Genomic DNA, 10,592 nt, shown 5'->3' on the forward strand with positions numbered 1-10,592 from the left:
ATGTCATCACTTTAGAGATGGAGAAAGCATAAAGTGACAATTATGAATCACTTAATATGATAAGGAGATTCTGCAGGTCATTGATCAAAGTATAAAACTAAAATAAAATGTATTTTTAGTGACACAGGATACAAACATGGAAGCAAGATGTGTAATTAGGATTATTTATAATAAATATGAATAGTGCAATTTCTTTAACCATAAAGAATAACAATCCTTCAGGACAATGTCACATCAATGCACTGAACTCACTATGTTATCCATCTAACAGCCTCCACATGTTCTCACTGTAATTTCCCCTCATGAATGAATTTATGCTGCACTAATGTGAATGTTTGCAGGGAAATCAAACGCGTTTCACTCGCAGTACTCGAGCTGACTTACCTTTGTTTGAATGACGACTTGTACGCGCTGATTCCACAGACAAGGTCCGAAAATATGTCAGGCTACGTCAGTAGCGGTTGGTCTTCAGGGTTTCTACTCCACGGCCGTATTTCATACGGGTCCACATTTCCAATGCACGCTATTTTCTGCAAGTACCGCCACTTCGCCTCTGGACGCAATCGGTCTCTATACAGTCCATTCTCTTTTGAGCTGCTTTTAAGCATCTTTCTTGTAGTCGTCGTTCCAACACAGTGTGTTTGTTTTGATTCGTAGACCCCGAAAACGACGCTGCGCTCCCACAATGCTTTGTGGCGTGACGTCAACTCCAAAGCCCTATGAAGTCCTATTCTACAGGCTGATTGCCCTTGTCACTACCCGATCCGTACCGGAAACCCGATCGGTACCCCGCATGCGCAAATCTTACGTCACTTCCTCTCTTTGCCAACATTGCGACATTCAATATGTTTGAATGATATGGTTAGCGCCCAGTTAGCTCCTAGCATTTCTCAGCAGCTCTGCCTCCTTTTCGACTACCAGGACATTTAAACAATGAATAATCCGTATCCGCAACAAATTTTTGCTTTTCTCCTCAACAGAAAGCGTTCCCCGATTGAACAACAGCGCCGTAAAATAAGAAGAATGGTGCCTAATGACAGAGTTAATAATACAGACTTTATAATATGTCACGCGAAGATTCAGCAGCCAGATGAAGTGTTTACTGGCAATTGACAGTGATAGCGGACATTATCATCACTTTTCCAACAATCCTCTCCACACCGACAAGCATAAACACACTCGATTATCACTAAATCAAATTTAACACACGTTTGTAATGACGCTAATTCAGTTTACAATAGGGTTCATTCGCTCAGTCAGCAGGTGGCGGTGTCCTCGTACACTGGGGAGTACACTGCCATTAAACGAACAGAAGAAGAAGAAAACCCCTGCACATGTGCGGTACGGATCGGGTAGACCCGATCTGTCACTATCTTTTAATTTTTTTATTTTTGTCTACATTATATTAAATGTTTCATTATCGGAAACATGTTAAGAGATACTTGTTATTTTTAACATCTTAACAGATACTCTGACCTGTAACTATCGTAAAATGCTTCAACCGGAAGTAGACACCTTTCGCACATGCGGGGTACCGATCGGGTTTCCGGTACGGATCGGGTAGTGACAAGAGCACCTGGCTGCAGCCACTGTGGAGCTCCACAGTAACCGGATACACGTGACCTCCACACTAACCGGAAACACGTGACCTCCACACTAGCCGTAAACACGCATGGATACCGTGGAAGTCATGCAAGTTGATCGCAAAGGTTGGTTAAGTCTTTATGAAACACTTTTTTTGCGTTACAAAAACATTCCTCCTTATTTTAATGTTTTTTCATCGTGCTCCATGGCAGAGAAACACACAGATATGCTTTTTCCTGGGCCTGGTTTAAGTAAGAGAGCTGGATTAACGGCTTCTGTGGGCGAGAAGAAGCAAAAAACACATTTTGCATTAGAGTATGATTTATTGTTGGCGTCAGAGATGCAAAATAACGAATACTTCAATACTGTACTTAAGTAGAATTTTCTGGTATCTTTACTTTACTGCTGTACTTTTTTGTGCCTACTGTATACTTCTTTATACTTCTACTTCTCACATTTTAGCACGCGTATCTGTACTTTGTAATGCGTACATTTGTAAATCAGCCCCCCGCACGCGTGCTTTGGACGCAAGATTACTTCAATATTTTGTACATAAATTATATTTTAGACCCTGTACTTCTTACTTCGACTTGACTAAAAAGTCGAGTCAGTGCTTTTTAAACAGAGGTATCTAAACTGTTAGCGTCAACACTGTAAATTTCATCACAAACAGATTTATATATTTATCAATACTTCTATTCGTCATTCTTTTCTGTACAGCTTTTTTATTGCCCAGATTTTAGTTAGCCCCTGTTCAATTGACTGTTATATGTCAATAGAAACATGTCTCACAAATTAAAGTGTCTTGTAAAATATTTGTGGGTTTTTTTCAAGAATTTTCTTCCCAAATCTATTACATGCCAACTGTAAATTGTTATTTCTGCTAAAACCTTAACTTAAATGTGTATATGGTGTTTATCTGTTTCTCTCTCTGTTTTAGATGCACATATCAATCCGGAATTCGGGCTTAAAGCCAGAATTGCAGGAATGCAACACGTGTTGCAGAGGACTCTTTCACTGCCCTCTGTGCCCCACTTTCAGCCCTACTGTCAGGGCAAAGATTGAGGAGCATCTAAGTGTGCATATAAAAAAATGCTTTGCCTTTCAAAGGTATGTTTGTATTAAATATACTTTATAGTTATAAATATGCACTTTTTTTAAGCACTTCTGCAGTATCTTTGTTGACATAAAAGTTGCTGTTGATATTGTACAGTTCAGTGCATTCATCTGCAACCAAAATAGTGTTTTTATAAAATATATTTTTATTTACTTTTCACCACTTTTCTTGACATAACTTTTGTGATCCATACCATTTTGCTTTCATTATTGAGGTTGGCTTGGATGTTTTTGTTAACATGTACAATCTGATTGTTAGACAAATTGATTGCATTCTATACAACTACATTTAAATTACATCTGTTTGTTTGTTTGTTTTTTCTCTTACAGATAAAATGATATGCCGGTGCAGGCTGGCTTGCAGGACAACAGGACACTTTCACCGCCCTGTCTGTAAGATTACAATCATACGGCGTGGGGATATGGCAAGGCATATATTGTCTTGTCAGCATTCTTCAGTGCCAAGTCAGCCACCATTATCAGGACTGCTCCCCGCTGAACTCTCCGAGGAGACCCATATTCCTCCGGCAGTACTCTTCGAGGAGCCCCGTCTCCCCCCCCCCCCCCCAAGGTTTTGTCTTCGGTATCTGAACCATTTTCTGAGTCTTTGTTAGAACATTCATATGCTCCACCCTCTGTGTTCAATAAAACTGCAGCTGATGGAAAGTCCATGAAAATGACATGCCCTCACTGTGGCCTTACTCTTCGTAGCTCTGGCAAGCTATTTGCACACTGGAGAGAGGAAGCCAAAGCTGTGCTTGAAGGACAACACGTGCCAATTTTCAGACTGAAAAAGCGCAAGTTCCAGGAAGTCAGTCAGGTCAGTATTCACTTTAAACAGTAGTGTAATTACATGGTTAGTGACATTTGAATAACTGTTGTAGCGACTTCCACAGTCGCTACAGGCCGGGGCTGGAGCCTGCCTATTTGCCTGACGCGCTGTCAACTTTACGCAATAATGCGAGAGATGGAATTGTTTGCTTGTTTATTAAAGTACTTTGAGAGTTTACAGAGTAATATCATCAGCTCCTGATTCAGACTCTTACAACGTCACAGGCTCTAATAAACGAAGCGAAACATGTAGTGCAGCGGTCAACAAAAATTACGGCTACCGAGCCCTCCTCTCTGTCAAAATCAAAACCCATGAATGACAGACTGACAACGCCCATTTATGTCACCGCTAGCACCCACGTGACTCCCATAACAACCAAACAAATAAAAACCCAGTGATCATCAAAATTCAATACATTCAATTATGGCTCCTACAACTGTTAAAAAACTGTTCTGCAACAGAGAAATAACTGTTTTCATCCCCATTTGCCTGACACAGGAGCCAGCAGTTGTTGAAGATCTGTGTCCTGCTGTGCAGTGGGTTGTCCAAAATAAGGCACTTTTCCGTGGACATGTAACAATGCCAAAATATCTGTCCTTAAATCAAGGGGACCAGCAGAGGGTCTTAAGAGACATGTCAGAGGAAGAAGACACTGGAGCAAGGGACTTGTTCCTCGTTGTTTTTCAGTTTGCAGAGGACATGGAGCTCTTTTTGAAAGCATGTGCTGATGAGCAGGGGCTAAGGGTCAGTGCTATGACATGTAATGGACAAATGAAGGCACTGGCTGTGTTTGTTTGTTTGTTTAATATGTTGTTGCTTTTTTGTTTTGTTTTTTACGTAGTACAAAATTCAAATTAAACTTATTTCAAAATGTTGTTCACTTTATTCTGTGTCCATACTTATAATAAAGGATTACAGTGTAACAGCATTAAATGTAACAGCATTTTTTTTGAAGTTGTAATTTCAAAATAAAAAGCTTATTGTTGATATTAACAGTAAAGAATTGTAATCAATAATATTTTTATACATTTTAAACATTAACACTGGGCTCTATCCTGGCCAATTGTGGACACTTCACTTATTCTTTTTTTTGACTACTGGGCCCTATTTCAGGAAGCCGGTTTAGAAAACTCAGAGTGAAAAAAGATACGCAGGGTTGAGTAACCCCGAACTGTCCAACTCGGAATATTCGGTTTCAGAAAGGCTGATAACAAGTAGTTCAATCAACGCGGAGTTGCTTTAACCCCAAGTGAAGCGCGCGGATGAGGATACATAAAGCCCTGATAAGCGGAGCACAGATTAAGCGAGTCACCATGGAGACGGAGGGAAAGAAGGCGCGGTCAATGTATTTCACAGCGCTTGAGGCCGAAATTCTGATGGCAGCATATGCCGATAACATGCAAATTCCGCGGAAAAAAGTAACACAGCCACAGCTGCAAAAGAAAGGGAGCATGCATGGCAAAACATAGCCGACAGAGTCAATGCGTGAGTGTTAATATAAACATTGATCTAGGGATTTCCACCCATTTAACACGTTATTTTATCATATGTTATTTTATTTGTTATTTTATACATTTTATTTTGTGACGTGATGTGAGCGCAGGTGCAACCCAACAGGCCCCAAACGTGCCTGGCAGCAAGTAAAAATGAAATATAAAAATATAGTCCAAACAGGTAAGGTGTAATTGTATTATGAGCCATAGTGCTTGGTCTGTTTGTCCCACGTAAATCAATTGCAGTTAGAGGCTACATTAATTTTCTTTCTGTAAGCACTTTTTGAAATTATCTGAGCACATTACAAGTACACATTTGCTTACTCTGTATGCTCAAATGTGGCCCGTTATAGCCAACAGAAAAAAAGCGGAGGCCCGAAAAACAGGTGGGGGTCCTCCACCACCACCACTCACAGAGGCTGAGCAGTTGGCCCTCAGCCAAAACAGTGGGCGCCCTGTGGCCGAAGGCATCTCTGCGGGGACATCCTCTGAGTCAATAACCCCGCAAGACACAAGTGCCTACATAAGAGGTAAATTCAAAATAATACATGATGTGCATACATCCTTTCTTCACAGTCACCTTTGCAGTGCTGCTCATTCATTTGATAAACTCTTTACCATAATGAATTATTTTGTAGTGAAGTTATTTTCCTACTGATTTTGCCTTCCCTCAGTCTTGGTTGTCTTTGAGAGCATAATGACAATGAAGTGTAAGGTGATTGGTATGTTTGTTAATTGCCATTTGGTCCCTTGTAAGTTATAAGTGACCTGTATAAACCTCATATTCTATCAGTTGATGGTGGTGGTGTACTGCATCTGGTGCAGCCTCCTGTTGAGCCAGACCAACATGCAGTTGTGAGTAATACTCCACAGATTATATGAGTTTACAGTAGAACAGCAATGTTGTTAATTTCCTTACTACAGGAAAATAATGAAGAAACATTGACAGCTGTTACAGAGGAGGAAGAAACAGAGACACTTTATGAGGTTTACATCTTTTAATACTTTGTGTACAGGAAACACAGGCGACCAATAAAGCCAGTTGAACAAAAAATCTGTTTTTCCGTCTTTCAACATGTTGAGGTGATGGGTCAAAAGAAATGATTGTGACATATGGTGTCTCTGACTGCGCTTCCATCTTGTATGTCCGTGGGAGGGTCAGGATGTTCATGGTTTGGATCACTGCTGATGTTTGGTTCAGAAGGACAGTGTTCTCCTCTAATTGTGGCAATGTTGTGAAGAATCACACATGCAACAATAATGTCACATGCCCTTTCTGGGGTGACCCTGAGTCTTTGCAGGCACTGGAACCGGGCCTTAAGCATTCCGATAGTCATTTCAATTCTGGCTCTTGTCCTGCAATTAGCCAGATTATATCGCTGCTGTGGGCCCGGTTCAGGGTCAGGGTAAGGGGTAAGCAAATAGGGTAAACATGGATACCCCCTATCACCAAGCAAGTAGCCAGTGAACTCTCCTAAGACAGAAGGATACACTTCAGTTCAAATGTCCCTGAAGCAATTGGTCTTTATATATTTTAAAGTATTCTCAACTCACCATGTCCAAATTTTGTGCTCAGTGTACATTCACGGAATATTTGTGAGTCATGAACAGAGCCTGGCCACTTGGCTTCCACATTTGTGATAATGTTGGCAGCATCACATATGATCTTCACAGTGCAGAGAACACAAATTAGCATCCATCACCATGATGAAATAATTTGTTAGTTTGAAATGCTACAGGGAACTATGTACCTGTACATTAATGCTGTGGAAAGACTTCCTGTTCACATAGTCTCCTTCATTTACTAAAGGAGCAATGATTGGAATGTGAGTGCCATCTGTACAGCCAATCACGCCTGGGAACCGTGAAAATAAATGTAAAATTTAAGTAGTAGTTCAAATATCACCACATCATAAATTAAGTTTTGGTCATCCTGATACCTGCAATTTTGTGGAATCCCTCTTTGATGAATCTTGTGGGTCTATGACCGGGTAACACCACAGATGAGTGCAGGAGACGTTTCAGTGCAACTGTAACATTCCTGACTGCCCGACAGACGGTAGCCTTGGAAACGTGCTCAGCGTCACCAATATTATACAGAAAGCTCCCGTTTGCAAAAAACCGAAGTGCAATACAAATAATATGTACAGAACTGAGAGGATGTCCGCGATGTGTCACATGCGTAATATATGGCCTGAGGATGTTATTCAAATAACTTATAGATTGTGCTGAGAAACGGTAACGTTCGCACAGAAAATCATCAGGAAATGATAAAATGTCCAAACGCGCTCTAATCACTCTCTCCCGGCGGAGAGCTCTGCGGAGGATTTGGGCTTCATGATCTACTGGCTCTTCAAGGAAGGGACACGCCATGTCCGACACTTCCTACTGTCAGGTTTCCGACAAAGGGGCGGAGACAGTCAGGGTTAGTTGAAGTAAACCTGCTAGGGGGCAGGTTAGCTTCACGGCGTGTGTCGTCATAGTGACTCACTCAGGCTTCAGCTGAACTCGCTTTGTGAAACCGAAAACCCAGAGTTTTCGTTAACTCAGGGTATACTTACTCAGTTTTTCCACTAAACCGGCTTCCTGAAACAGGGCCCTGCACTGCAGTGGACCAAAACAATGACACGGGTTTGATCTTAAGGATCTAATAGTTGTGTGTGTTGTGCATGACATTGCCACACAAATATGTATTTGCAAGATAGAGTAGAATAAATTATGACGCATGAAATATTACATAGGCTGCAGTGAATTTCTGTTGATGCAGCCTATTGAGCTTTAAGTTTCCCAGTCAAACTTAGCTTTGACGCACCTGCTAACAACACTTTTACTCTTTTACATTTCATAACAAGACACCATAGCCAAAATATTAACAAAATATATATTATTAAAAAATTCAAAGCTGCAGCACATACAGCAACAAACATCGTTAGTAAATGTGTCCTGGAGTTTATGCAGGTGCAGAAAGTGCTGCTGCTGTAAGTAAGCCTAACAGCTTACAGATCACTTATTTTTCTGGAAAGATGGTAGGAAAGGCATCACTGCTCATTTCTACAGTCTCCCAGATCTTGGAATACAATCCCTTTGTACCATGAAACCACTTCGCAGTACTATGAGTCCACTAAAACCTATAAAGAGAGTGATCCTGGAAGAAATGGGGCACACACTAGTGACCTCAACAATTGCAAGACAGCCTTTTCCCCGATGCTCAGATGGGGAATAAAAAGAAGTTTCATGAAAACATTAGGACTTTATCACCGTTTTATCTGAAAAGTTAATGGTAATATATAACCTAATTGGCTATAAAGAGTAAAAAATTTAGATACAATTTTGATTTTGATGAAAAGGACTGGTGCTATTTTAAAGAGTCACGTCGGTAAAAGTAGATAAATGTTTTAAGAAACATTTTATAGCATTTTGTGAACATACACAAAAAGTGGCCATTTTTGGCAACAAACAAGCTGAGAGAGTTTTATATTTTTGGCTCTCCTTGAACAAAAATAATAGTGCATAATAATCAATGTTGATGTTAATCAATTAGATGTCCCAGACTCTACTATTAATAATACAGCAGTCCCTCGTTTATCGCTGGTGTTACGTTCTAAAAATAACCCGCGGTAGGTGAAATCCATGAAGTAGCCAACTTTATTTTTTACAATTATTACAGATGTTAAGACTGTAAAACCCCTCACTACATGCTTTATACACTTTTCTCAGACAGGCATGAACATTGTCACACTTTTCTCTTTTGTTTAAACACTCTTAGAGTTCAAACCTTCGTAGAAACATAAGTCCAGTATTATGGAATGAAACCTAAAGGTGCATTTGAGGGTGCAAAACGTTTCGTCGGCATTGTTGTGTTTGTTTGGGAGAAAACTTCCAAACATACAGTACAGCACTTCAGAGTTACACTGCTAGCATCAAAGATTTATGTAAATTCGACAAGCTAAACGCATTCTGTACTGTACAGCAGGAGTCCCCAACCTTTTTGCGCCACAGACCACTTTAATGTCAGACAATATTTTCAGGGAACGACCTTTAAGGTGTCGCGGATAAATACAACAAAAGAATAAAAAAAAGAAACTGTGGTATTTTGTAAATGTAATAATAAACGTGACTTGAGCTGTGCGCCAATAACAATGACAGTGACATCCTCCTCTCTGCTTCTTAACGCTATCTGGTCGCTATGGTAACGCGTAAATAGTTCTTTCAAAATAAGACACACAACTACAACCATACATTTCACACCGGAGGATCAACTCTCGCGGAACGGTACCAAAAGACTCACGGACCGGGACCGGTCCGTGGGCCTATTAGGGACCGCTCCTGTACAGGAGACACTGGACTAGATTGATTGACAATGATCTACAGCAATCAGAACGCACAACGCGATGTACTGTAAAAAAATAAATAAATCAGCGAAACAGCAAGTGTCACTTTTGGCCACGAACAATTTAGGGGATGGTGAATTTTTTTGAACAAACCCAGAGTGTTAAAACCCCCCACTTAAAAACATTTTTATTTCTCAGCAGCATCAATAGTGACAAAAACGCAATTTAGTTTTCGATGTCAAAGTCGATTTAACCGAAGTTACGTGTTTCCGGTTATTGTGGAGGTCACGTGTTTCCGGTTACTGTGGAGGTCACGTGTTTCCGGTTACTGTGGAGCTCCACAGTGGCTGCAGCCAGACCCTTCTCGGTAGTGACAGCCCTCCCCCACGCTTGTACCTGTGGCTTCCTGTCCTGAGGGTTGGCTCTTCTCCTGCCCTGCACCCTTTGTTCATATTCAAAGACTATTTTTCTGTATGTATTCTTACCCCATAGCAACCGCCAGATTATAATGTTGCAGACAATCACAAACTCTACAGTCTGTCTAACTCCAGTGTATACCAAGCAATCTATTATTCTTAACAGCAACAACATAAACTGAACCCACATTAAAGTTGGCTCGGTGATTACCTTTATATGAGCCCACAAACCGAGAGAAACTCCGTGATGAAGCTGAAAGTCTTAAGAAACAGATCAGGGAGCAGAGACCCACGTGGTTCACGCTGATCTCGGCTACGATCCAGGACACAAGGGTGTGCAGATCGATGCAGAAATTAATCCCAACGTTGGCAGTGGTATATGTTCCTGTAAGTTTACTACTTTACTCCCGTTTCATGAAAAAGCAGCTCTCTCTGCTCGACTCCTCTCCTGCACACACACTTTGCTCCGCCTCCTTTTCCGGCTCTGCTGTGATTTGTTGCTGTGCGGTCACGTGACTAAGCAGACCAACGTAACCATGTGGGGTGTTATTTCAAATGTAGCGCCTATCTCCTTTTCCTAAACTCTTTTTCTTGCCCTCGTTGGAAACGTCATCGTGGGAAGGAGATTTGCTAAGGACTCAGGGAAAGAGAGGACCGGTGCTGAGAATTGGAACAGCCTTAGGCTGTATCCCAATTCAGGTTCTGCAGCCCTAAAGTACGCAGCCTTAACGGTCCACAAGGGCCTCGTACTCAAAGACCGCTAAGGCCGGAAGTGCGAGGCTTGTGAAATGCCGGTCGATCTCCGTCGCGCTGCCCAGGT

At 41.2% G+C, this 10,592-nt stretch overlaps 1 protein-coding gene across 1 annotated transcript in view; it reads right to left on the bottom strand.

Moving 5' to 3' along the window:
- The window catches only part of LOC146712958 (uncharacterized), a 31,190-nt gene extending 20,906 nt beyond the window's left edge, over nt 1-10,284 (bottom strand). Inside the window, exon 1 of the mRNA XM_085445925.1 lies at nt 9,984-10,284. The gene's annotated coding sequence lies outside the window, so the exon portion shown is untranslated. The remainder of the gene's footprint in view (nt 1-9,983) is intronic.
- Nucleotides 10,285-10,592: the final 308 nt, after the last annotated feature.

Source organism: Copadichromis virginalis, linkage group LG3, assembly GCF_057382275.1.
Source record: "Copadichromis virginalis isolate Kocher_CV1m ecotype Utaka linkage group LG3, C_Virginalis_male_GT1.1, whole genome shotgun sequence".
NCBI lineage: Eukaryota > Metazoa > Chordata > Actinopteri > Cichliformes > Cichlidae > Copadichromis > Copadichromis virginalis.